Source organism: Berghia stephanieae, chromosome 15 (genome assembly GCF_034508935.2).
Source record: "Berghia stephanieae isolate SIO BIC M18660-M18661 chromosome 15, UCSD_Bste_1.3, whole genome shotgun sequence".
NCBI classification, from domain to species: Eukaryota; Metazoa; Mollusca; class Gastropoda; order Nudibranchia; family Aeolidiidae; genus Berghia; species Berghia stephanieae.
Genome location: NC_088374.1, coordinates 7,869,147 through 7,881,646, shown reverse-complemented (window position 1 = coordinate 7,881,646; position 12,500 = coordinate 7,869,147). Strand labels below are relative to the sequence as shown.

General features: G+C 35.7%; 1 protein-coding gene and 1 long non-coding RNA gene across 9 annotated transcripts in view; one reads left to right on the top strand and one right to left on the bottom strand.

Moving 5' to 3' along the window:
* The first annotated feature begins 1,019 nt into the window (after positions 1 to 1,019).
* On the top strand, positions 1,020 to 3,956 carry LOC144960763 (uncharacterized). Its single transcript, XR_013642934.1, has 3 exons — positions 1,020 to 1,032; positions 2,853 to 2,944; positions 3,757 to 3,956. It is a non-coding gene; the product is annotated as an uncharacterized LOC144960763 (long non-coding RNA).
* Positions 3,957 to 10,143: 6,187 nt separating this feature from the next.
* Positions 10,144 to 12,500, bottom strand: part of LOC144960323 (galactose-specific lectin nattectin-like) — a 53,493-nt gene continuing 51,136 nt past the window's right edge. For all 8 annotated transcript variants that reach the window (XM_078893380.1, XM_078893387.1, XM_078893385.1 and 5 more), the window contains one exon: positions 10,144 to 12,500. This exon is cut by the window's right edge and continues 1,230 nt beyond it. The gene's annotated coding sequence lies outside the window, so the exon portion shown is untranslated.

Below are 12,500 nucleotides of genomic sequence, written 5' to 3'. Positions count from 1 at the left end.
TCTTTGTAAATCAATTGGCAACAGTCAACATATCATCTCCATGCTGTAACTCCAAGGTCTGTCATATGACAGTCCATCAGAGGTCGGCTTCAACCAGTTGATTCGAATGGAATCGGACCTTAATGAATGTCATAATTTACCCTGCACGATGTGTAAAAGAAAGCCATGGAGTTTTTTGAAAAGCCGTCGAATTCTCAGCGCAAGACGGTATTGACCAGATGTGTTTTGTTTGTTGTTTTTTTTTAAATAGCATAATCAGTTTCCATAAAACACTGAGTTGATGCCTCTGGTTAGAAATTTATTTTTATATACATACACACACACACACATATATATATATATATATATATATATATATATATATATATATATATATATGTATGTATGTATGTATTAATACCGGTTAGGGAGACTTTTGGTACCCCTATTAGTTCATTTTTCAGTACTTTACCAAAAGGGAGACCAAAATCTGGCCCCCTATTGATTTGACCTCTAGCACATTCACTTTTCTGATTTTAGTTTAAGGTTGTCAACCCAACCGTCAAGGATATATAATTGTAAATCATAGTATTGAAGTTATTTGATAAACACCACAGTAAGAAGAGTTATGCCTAAATTTTCACGTTGGTCATTAAGGTGACCACCTGAAAAAAGCACAATAGGGGTACCAGTGTCTTCATCGATATATTTCAAAAGTGAGGCACTATATCTTTCCGAAATATTCTCTAAAATTCTAGAGCATTATATGGATTTTTATAGTAATGAAAATAAAAAAAAACAATTGTGTGAAAGTTGATGAACTGTGAAATGAACAAGATATACGAATTATAATCTACTTTTAGAAACAGATGTATCGAATCTTGGCTCGGATACTTTTCGTGGTGACACAAGGCAAGCAAACATAGTAGCTCATTTTTTTGTGAAACATATGTTTAGTCAATTTCGCACAATTCCTACTTTCGTTTTCGTATTTACGGCGCTGAGTTTTTCATTTTTCGTCACTTGCTGACTTCCAAACTATGGCATCGTGGGGTAAATTGATGCTGGAGGCATAATTGAAGAGACACCGATATAATATTAATGGTAAGTTATTGGCCATTCTTATTCTATCACTGTTGATTTATTTATTGAAATCGGGTCGACATCACACACACACCGATTGATGATTGTCACTTGTCAGTCTGAGTCATTCGGAGGTGGAGTCAGATAATTCGGGAACTTCTGTAGACTGTAGATTCACACTAGATAGTACTAGATAGCTTTGTAAGATTTGTCGTTTACTACTACTACTACTACTACTACTACTACTACTACTACTACTACTACTACTACTACTACTACTACTACTACTACTACTATTACTACTACTACTACTACTACTACTACTACTACTACTACTACTACTACTACTACTACTACTACTACTACTACTAATACTACTACTACTACTACTACTACAACTACTTACTACTTTTACTTTTAGCGCTATCCAACTCAACACTTCACGTGTTTATTTTTTTTTGGCAAAACGAGAATGGATTTTTGAAAAGAATATAAAATAGTTTAAACTTAAACCTGTCTTTATTTTATCATGCTCATACAGTGTGCCATATCACAAAATCATAGTTTAATGTTGAGAATATGCTATTTCTTTTGTACCTTCAGATCAGAGAGATTTGAGCTTTAAAAATCCTGAAAAAATGTCTTGCTGCCAATCCAGACAACCCTTTTGATGTGATCTATGATGTTAATGGTAAGAATGTAATTTGATGAGGAAATGAATTAAATATTTAGGTACACATAGTTTGCTTATTTTTGTTTGAGTCATGATGTGTAATACTAATACAGTCCACTCCGGATAATTGCAACTCGGTTAATCGCAACATTTCCTAAGAAATGGAAATAATTCTATATAAAAGTCACTGGTCAATTGCAACAAACTTCGGTTTTTAAAAAGTGGTAAATTCAAGAAATCAAACAATATATCATGATTAAATTTCATCATGGATGAAATCGTGACAGGTTGAAGAATCGAGAGTGAATTTAATGCTACGGTAGTGTGTCACCACTCTATTAGAGTCGAAAGAGGGCAGGGATTTGCAGTATGGGTTTGTGACGTCATCGGTGGCCATTAAATTGAAGAAGGGTGAGGGCTGGTCATAATCTTGACAACAGGTTATAAATGACAGTTATAAAGAGACACTGAGCGATATCCTTTGTTTTAGGATTAACAACTGTGCATTGTAACCAACGAGTTTGGTGAGAGCTTATTGTCTCTCATCACGGCTAATCTCTTGAACTCTGACAAATGGTGAGAAAAAAAGTGAAACTTCGTCCAATCTGAGTAAGACATCGGCTTGCTTCATAGCTGCTTTTGGTTGACAAATCTACACAGGGCTGCCATATGGTTTTTGTTTCAATGAAATTGCTTTGTATGTGGTGGACTAATAATAACATTTACTGGTTTGAGTTTACAATAAATGTGTAAAATGTTGAAATAGTGGACAGGAAACTGAACTTCGGTTAATTGCAACTTCGGTTAATCGCAACATTTTCGATGATCCCAAGGTGTTGCAATTATCCGAAATAGACTGTACCTGAATCTTGAACGAAAAACTATCATATGGATATGATTATAGACAGATTGGTTTCTGGAATTATATTTCCATCCGTTCTTGCCAACTCTGACATTCTTGAAATTTAAAACAAAATAGCCAAAAGGTTTCGGACTTAATTTTCTTTTTTTTCTAAAGGACAATAGTCATAAAGTAAATAATAAAATAAAAATCCTTTTACAGCACAAGATGGCATGATTTTTGTTTAGAGAAAAACTTGCAGATGATAGTCTTCAGCTTTTCTTTGTTTGTTTTTATTTTATATAGACTCCAACTCAGAGCCTGAAAGTGATGCAGAACAAAGTTCCATATCGCATGATTCAGTTGTGGTAAGTATGTAAATTGAAACAAAAGCATAGCATTTGTATAGCGTTTATCCACAGTTCGCACCATGCTCAAAATGCTTTACATCACCATATTTTGTGGTGGACAAAACACAATTGCCACACAAGATGAGACCTGCAGTCTGTTAGGCGCGATTCAATATTTCAGGACAAGGGCAACACTGTTTTACACCAGTGGGACCTCCTAGTCTTTTATTGTTAAAAAATTTCTTTGCAGTGCACTTTGCCAACAATAACGCTATTTTAAACCTTCCTCGTTATATTTTGAAGTGATATTCATTGATGAACCATTCACATTTGAAGTCGTTTGTTTTTTATTTGACAAAATGTGAAAACGATGCGTTTCCAGGAAAAATGACAATAGCTTCTGTTGGGATTATACTTTTGATCTCGCATTTTGTCCAAATTCTCTTGCATTGTAATGTTTATCAACTTTTTTGTTAATTATATTGCAGTTGCAAGGTTAGGAAGTTCATATCGTTGCAATGACAACAGTTCATATGTCCAGAATCGTAGTGAGATAAAAAATTGTTTTGTAGTTGTTGGTCCTGGTGTAGGATTTAGAGAGTTGGTTAAAAACAGTTTACTGAAGCCCTGGTTGGTGTAGCTATATTTATTCATGCACAGTTGAACATATTAAATACTTAGACAATATGTCTGCCTTTCTCAACTCTTTTATTATACTTGCATTATTAACCAGATAATTGTTTAGTTGGATTATTAAACAATGGCTCTTCGTGTTTATTGTCAACATGAATAAATTGATTGATTTGTCATCTTTTCCACAAATTATACAGGATCCCGATTTTGTTGCTGACTCCGAGTCTGATTCCTCTTCGTGCTCTGTGAGGTACCCAATGCTGAGTACATCATTGTCTTTGGAACCTATTGTTCATTCCCCAACTCAGTCAGAGCCTCATCCACAACTATCACAGACTGAACCTCATTGCCAGTCTGGGACCTAGGTTCAACCCGAATGCTATACACATGCAAACCAACGTGTCACTTGCAATGGTGAGTCATTTTTTGTCATTCTTCTCCTTTGATATTTGTGGGATCAATTTTAATTTACCCATTCCTTTTAAAATAAAACTTCCACCCCCTCCAAACCCTTTTGACTTCCAGGTTCAATTCGTTTTTTTATTCTAAAATTCCTTTCAATGACAACTGAGATCATTAAAATTCAGCTCACAACATGATGTGTGTAGATTTGATGAAAACATGTGTTCGAGTTGAGAAGCAGTGTTCACGAACTTGCTGATCGTTTTTACTAGCATTTATTTTCCTAACTTATCTGTGTCAATTAACAAAGGCAAGACTCACATATTTTCTATCTGAACAGTGTGTTTGTTACTTCCGGCATATACATATCATATTTCATTCCCACAAAATATAAATCAGGATTAAGTGGTCTACACACCTCGTTCAGGCAGTTGGGGGGAAGTAAATAAGTCTTTAAGGAATTAATAAAGCGGCGATCAACCGGTCTGGAGGACGTTTGATTGATGTCGGCTGTTTGTTCTGCCAGCCGGTGATGTTTTCTCAATTATTACTATTACTATGAACTATAGTCTATTATTACTTTTGTTACTATATTAATTGTTACTTATTGCCGTTACTGTTATTATTAATATTATGATATTGCCTTCATTGCATTCTATTACTATTATTGATATAATTAATTTCTGATTGTTGTAAATAATTTATGTGAATTGAATTTTGTCAAATGGCCAAGGGCCTACAATAAACTTAAATGAAACTTAAATGAAATGTTAATCTTTGGATAGGACTTGGGTTTATTCTTGATTACTTTTCTGCCTTGGTCGAGTGAAGCAATTGGAGTAAATTTTGTTGCTCAATATAAAAAACATGACGCTAACCATTCGGCTGATACTGATACCTCCAATTGGTGGTTGGGGGAAAACGTAAAATTCTTTTGACATTCTGTCTGATTATTCGCTGAAACAACAAAGGAGAATCTATTTATTCAGATGAGACTTCATTGTCTTACAATTTATGTTCATATTTTGATTATAATGAAGAAGGAACCCTGAACCCAGTGAAATGGGTGGATTGATCTATTTATTTCTATTTCAAAACAAATATATGGCGTCTTTTTGCTTGATTTATTATGTGGCAGAGGTCTCCACAAATCTAACATACCTCTTCCAAAGGAATAGATGGTAGAAAAGTATATAACAAGAAGGAATTATGACAGTTGCTTGTCCAGGCCTTAAACATTTGGAATGCTATTCCTCTCTACCGCTGTCATGTAGCTGATGTGCATACGATCTGTCTATTGATTTATTTTCAGAGTTCATAGCATTATGTGCTTTATTTTCTCCTTTTTTTCAGAGAAATACAAAAAGCCAAGGAGACCCTGTCCATACTGTGGACAGTTGCAAACAAAACTCTCAAGGCATTTGATGAGGAAACACAAGGAACAATTTTGAGAAAACCCAAACAATTTGAAAAAAGAGATGCCATTGGAGAATTATATAAAGAAGCTACGGCAATTTATTACTGAAGAGATGGTCCGTATTTGTGAGGATGATTATCATTTATTTGATTCACATATGTTTGTTAGGCTTTGCAATGTCATCGTAGCTAGGCTTACAATGTTTAATGCGAGGAGAGGCGGAGAACCCGCAAGGATGTTGTTAAAAGACTGGAATGATGCAGATTCAGATGTATGGGTTGATCCCCATCTTGTACAACATGTCACTGATCCTTTGGAAAAAGCATTACTTGAGAAGTATAAGCTGGCCTATCAGTCTGGAAAGGGAAGCAAGATGTTGGTCCATGTGTTGATACCCAATGACACAATTCAGTCTTTAAGGAAACTTGTACAGGAGCGTAAAGCAGTAAAGTACAGGAATATCCTTAGATCATGTAAGTGGTTACATTGCCATCAAATATGTCACTTCCTTAATTGTTAATAGCTGATAAATTCAGGCATCGGGCTTCGACATTATTTGCCTTACTTGATGTCCCACAACACGAGAGAGATGTCTTCTATCGACATATGGGACACAATGAATCAATCAATCAAAACATTTATCAGTGTCCATTGCAATACGAGAAATAACAGAAATTGGTCATTTTTTTTGGGTCAAATTGATAACTCAGCATCGGTCACTGGGGAGGGAAATTGTAACGTTGAAACAAATGACTCAAAATGAAAATTTTGGAACATCCATAGTAACAGCTGCAAATCAAGAAGAAATATTTAATGGTGAAGCAGGAGTGCCAAATCAGCTTGCATGTTCTTCAAAACAAACTGAACCCCAGAGTAATTCAAAAATCGGAGATACATGTCATGGTCAGATGAGGATACAGAGAGAGTCAAGTCATATTTTAAAAACTTTGTCGAAGATGTTTCAGCACATGGTTCGAGGGGATCATTACCTGGGAAGTCTGAAATTATTCTGTTCTTAAAACACCACAGGGTATTTTCACAAAAAGGAATCCCTGAAGGTACATGGTGAAAGATCTTTAATGAAAGAAATAAATATAGAAGGGAAAGAGCTTTTCAATCGGTGTAATGACAATCATGACTTTAATTTGCATTACATTCTTTGTACTGTATGGTGTTATTGACATATTTTGGGGGTTTAAAAAAAGTTTTATCTTTATTTAGTACAATCTGTTCATCATTGCAATCTTCATTTTTATATTATATGAACATTAATTTGCTCAGTTTGAGAGACAAATGCTTTGTAGAACTATCTGAAAGAATCAGATATGGCAGAATAAAAAGTCTTTCTACTAACCCTAACTTAATTGGCCAATGTAGCTTTATGTTCAGCATTTTCTAGATACCTAATGTAAAACTTCTATTCTTTTTATGATAATTTTAAGAGTTGCAATGTTTAGAGGTGACTGTCAAGAAATGACACCCCTGTGCATTTAATTTCTTTCTTTCTTTAACCCCTCATCCTTAATCAGAATAATAATAATTAATAATGAAAAACAATGCAGCAACGACAGTTTAGAACGGCATAAAGTGCTTAAGAATTATTTTTTTTGCATTAAACTTTATTTAAACGATTTTCAACACTTTTGCTTCACAGTTTATGCTTTTTAACAAATGCAATTCAGCAACTTACCAGCAACAACATATTGGTTTGTTATCATTTGAGGGTTTTATCAGTAAAACTGTTTCTATCCTTTTATGCTGCACTGTACACATAACAAACTTCATCAAAGTTTATTTTGCTTTTATTTGGTGACCAAAGACTTATGTGATACAGTGGATGAATGTTTGTGATGGCTTTTGGAACTGAAATAAACCTGCAATATGATTTGTAAACTTGTATCGTTGTGTATCATTTTTCGGTCAAATGTAAATGTAATTTTATACGAGCTTTGATGTATCACAAAACCCACAATGAGCTCGACGTGGAGCTGGTAGTACATTTATTTGGACACGAACAACTATTACAATTCAGTAACTTACTCCAATTAACACAAGTGAGACTGTAAATGAGACTTTCACAATGACTCTACATCGCCACAAATATGGATTCGAACCCTGGCAACTCAGGCATCAGACGAACTGTCTACCCCAAAACCACGAAACCAAAGCAAGCATTGTGCAAGTGTTAAAGTGAATTGTATGTTGATTGAAGCCGTTCATTGTGTCCATCAGATCTGCTGTCCTATCCATCCAACTCCATTCACTGGGTGGGGTTCCCAACCTCCCATAGTGGGCAGGGAAGTACTTGTTGCGTCTTCTACTTCTATCCCCCTATGTCTGTTTTCCAACTTGTTTTCTGTCTCTGTCTTGGAATGGGATTACTTGGTTTTGTCCAGGCCCTGGCTGGGAGGGAAACTGTCAAATTTATAGTTTTGGGAGATGATATTTTTTTCCTTGTAAATCATCTCTCTGTTATGCACTTTATTGTTTTGTTTACATGTTATATATGCTTTGTAAACATTTGAGTGTATCCCTCTTTGTTGGGACCTCTGCTTGTGTCTGAATGAGGCTTCTAGGTGATATCAAACTAAGTACTTTGATAGTGTGCTCTTGGAATCTACTGTTTCCTATTTGAAACAAATCCCCTTTGCCTTACTTTTTCTTGGGTGCTCTAATTGTAGTTCCAGAACTTTTTACTATCCCATTTTCTTCCTTTTTACTGGCGCTGATATGACCTTAATGTGTTGCAAGCGCCGTAAAACCCTTAAAAACAAAATAAACCAAGTCCATTCAGTGGTATACAACAACAACTCAACTCCTCTGCCTGGTCCTTTCTATCTCTGTTTTTAACCTGGGTCGTCAGGCTTCTAAAGGGGACTGCAAAAACAATGGCGCACGGAGCAACTGGGAATATTTTTTTGCCAGGTTTGAGCCCAGGTTATTTCCCTGAGCGCCCCCTTCGGAGGGATGAGTTAGTAAATGCATTGCTCGGCCACTTCACTCTACGCACACTGGAATCAGTTTCAACACTATGGCCATGAAGCTCTTAAGGACTTACTTTGTTTTAGTAAATTTGGTGGTAGCTCACTTGAAAATGCACTCTTAGGTATACCCATATATAAACATATACCGGGCTCCCTAAAAGGGGTTTTTAATGTGGTCTCCCTAAAAACATGTCTTTACCAAATGTCTCCTGAAAGCAGCAGAAACACTTAGTAAAACAGTAGGGGGACCGAGTAATTTTCTATATACCATTGTGATCATCAAGCATCAGAATTATGTTCATAAATCATTGTAGGGAATCAAACTATACTCATTTGTACAAAGATTGAACAGTTTAATCAATTTGAACAAGACATATGCTTGGTCCTCCAATTGGTGCATTTCACAGTGGTCACCTAAACAGTGGATTGATACTTATATATATATATATATACCAGCGGATGGAGGAAACAACGCTATAGGACGAGAACAAATATTGAGGTGAAAATAATGAATTATTCGAGATCCAAGATATTGTCGAGTACTCTATGTGATTCAAGGTCATTTCCCTCGTTACAGGTTACTTTATATAGAGGGTTCAAGATTACTCCTGTGTCAAATGATAGCAGACCCATGCGGCCCATATCATAATAGAAATTGACCCACATTAGAAGTATATATCTCCGGGCACCACATCTTAAATTTATGATGAAAAAAGATGGAGAGAAGAAGAGAAATAAATAAAGTGACAAAGTGAGTCGTTTTGATGTCATAACTTCCGTATGAATGCTCCAAGAAAAATAGGAGATGGTGATACTACGAACATGATACAAAGCTAAACAAAATGTATAACTGAACGCTTAATACAATTTAAACTTTAACCCTCTCCTTACCAGCCATTTTCAGAATTTTCCCCAAAACTTCACACCTACCCAACACAAAAATAGACATTTTTTACTCGAACAGAAATGCAACAAACACATTCTATACGAAATCTGGATGAGAAAAGAGCCAGTTGCATCGTAGCGATTGTGACGATTACGCAATAGGAGGTAAGGAGAGGGTTAATGTGAACGATATTTACATTACCATACAGTATCATTATATAAACATTACCATACAGTATCATTATATAAACATTACCATACAGTATCATTATATAAACATTACCATACAGTATCATGATATAAACACATTCAACGTGTCAAGACAATATTTCAATATTTCATCAGACAACCGGTCATCTCAGTTTCCATAAAGACATCCTCTCCCATAGACTACTAAACAGTACCAAGGTCCGTGGGTTTTAAAAAATGAGCTTTTATATAGAGCAATATCCACTAAACGTCCTCAAAGCGCTTTACAAGGGGTCTCTGGTCAACAGCAACATTTATTAACATGTAGGACGGGACATAACGCATGTCAGGCGATATTACAATTTTTCGGACAAAGACAACGCTGTTAACGGCCAGGTTCTAAATTTAAACCTAAGTACGGTGAGAGAATGTGAATAAAGAGCCTTTTCCAAGGACTCAACTATGTGCCGAGCGTGAGACTCGAACCCAGGACCTTCCGATCCTAAAGCGAGTGTCATACCACAATATGACATAGCCGCGTGTCAATAGTTGAAGACAGATCTAGATTAGAATGGGAGATGAGATAATGTAATTTATTATCTCTCTTAGACCACAACAGTACTCAGCCACTTCACTGTCACTGATTATTTTTTGTTTCTTTTCTGAGAATGTATAAAGAATATCTTATTTACAACAGTCAGAACATCTTTTTGTTAATGCAATTGCAAAATATGAACATAATTGGATGAGATGAATTTCAATAGTATAAATTATTATAACATCGCCTAATTGTTTTTATGTCGGCCGAAAATAGACCGGATATCCTTTTGGCATTTGCGATTTGTAATTCGTTTAGGAAGACTTGTTGCTATGCCTGGGAACATCTATGAGCATCGACTAATGGAAGTGACAAATCAAGTAACCAGGATTCGTGGGTTTAGACACATGACCATAGATGTGACAACTTTAGATTACGTTAGAGGATGAGATAATATGGTAATTAACCCTCTTAGACCATGACAGTCCTCCCACAAAAGGGAACAAATGTTCTCAAGATTAAATGTTGTAATAATAAGGAATTGAATACATGGATATTCATTTTCATTAGCGGCCGATTTGGCATGTAGATAAGGGATTGATCATATCGATAGAATGATATAAATAATAATGATATATATTTTTAGGGAATATTTAAATCCAGCTTATATTGCTGACTACATGACTTAACAAGTATAACGATACGCGGCGCCTGTTAGGCGAAATTTCATTTTTTTCTTACTGTCAGAGACAACTCTGTTACCAGCCAAGTATTCATTTTACACCCGATTACGGTGAGAGAATGTGAATAAAGATACTATTACAAGGACTCAACTATGCGTCAAGCGAGGCTTGAACCCAGGACCTTCCGATCCGAACGCGACTGTCTAACCGCAGGACCACATAGCCGCATAATAAACTTAAATATCGTTCAGGTTTGTTTTGCAATCAACTGAATCAAAATGGATGAGAAACCAAAGATTATCAACAGTCCTTTGTCATTTAAAGTGTTTGAAGTTGTTGCCGAGCGGAGATGTGTTGATTCCAATGCTTGACTAGATTAACCACAGTACGTCGTACTCTAAAAAATTGACCAGAGAACTCTTCCTTCAAATATCGTTCGATTTAAATGACAAACTGCGAGAAGTCCCAGGTTAGAATTTTTTTTTTGCCAAGATAAGGATCACTTAAATCGATAAATATTGAAGGACAATCTTTTTCTGGCCAAATTTTAAAATATGGGTTTTTCCAGAGTACCTGAGTGTATTCGATGTAGGTTTGACTATGTAAAATTGGATGTATAAACTTAGAAGTATGCAGATTACCTATTTAAAGTACTAGGAGTGTCTTTGTAACAGTAGAGCTGATATCAACTTCAGAAATTAAGAAACAGTCACCGTTGAATAATAAAGCACTGAATAAGTGTGTATGAACAGTGACTGACAAAGCAACAAAGAAAAATACAGAAGGTCTGAGGTTCGATCCCCAGTCTAGGTCGATTGATTTGTTGGTGGCTTTTTTCTTGTATTTTTCCTTCTTGCTTTGTCTGGCACCTTTCATACACATTCACTTCTTTAGTTAACTCCAGAGCTGCCTACGTATTTTTAAGGGAAAAATGTAAATGTCATTTTAAACAGTTTTAGAAATTAAAAAATTGCCCTTGGTATGATCCAGAAATGCTAAAAAGGCCTGAATAATATCTGATCTAAGGAACGAAACTCTCCTTTACAACAAGATTTATTGAGTCAAAGAAGCGACTGTTGTTTTGTAGTTGGAGCCAAAAATTCGTCTATCTTCGAATTCTTCTTAGTTCTAGGAAGGAGTAAACATATTACGACATATTATAAAGAATACATATTATATTCATAAGCAATCTTCAATGACTTGTATTTACAAACGATCCCATGGACCAATCAGTGAAAGTGTTCAGTTACAATCCAACCAAACAACGATGCTCCTTAATGTATTAATGTGATATTTTCAAGGGAAAAAAAACAGAGCAACTTCGTCCTCGTCCTCTCGTGTTCAGTGTGTGTGCTGTTTGATGCAAGCGTAAAACGCGCACCGTTGTGAAGATATGGATTTTAAAATTGTCCCAACTATCGGGAACCTCAGTGATGTAATAGAAGCACGTCTGACCGGTAATCAGAAGGTTGGGTGTCGATCCCCTGTCAAGGTCGACTGGTGTTTTGGGATGATTTTTTTCATGATTACTTCCCCTGCATTGTCTGGCATCTTTCATACACTTATTCAGATCTTTATTGTTTGATAAGGATGGCAAATTTATGCTCTGACGTCAATCCTATTCAAAATAAATGACAATATGCGTCACTCTTGGTGACATTTCAATTCAAAATTCATTTGCACTTGCCTTTACAGACTTGTGCGGCTATGTGGTCTTGTGGTATGACATTCGCTTTCGAGTCGAAAGGTTTTGGGTTCGAGCCCGGTTCATCGCATTGTTGAGTCCCTGGTAAAGGCTCTAGATTTAGATTTTATCAATGTACTCAGGTGCAAATTTATTAAA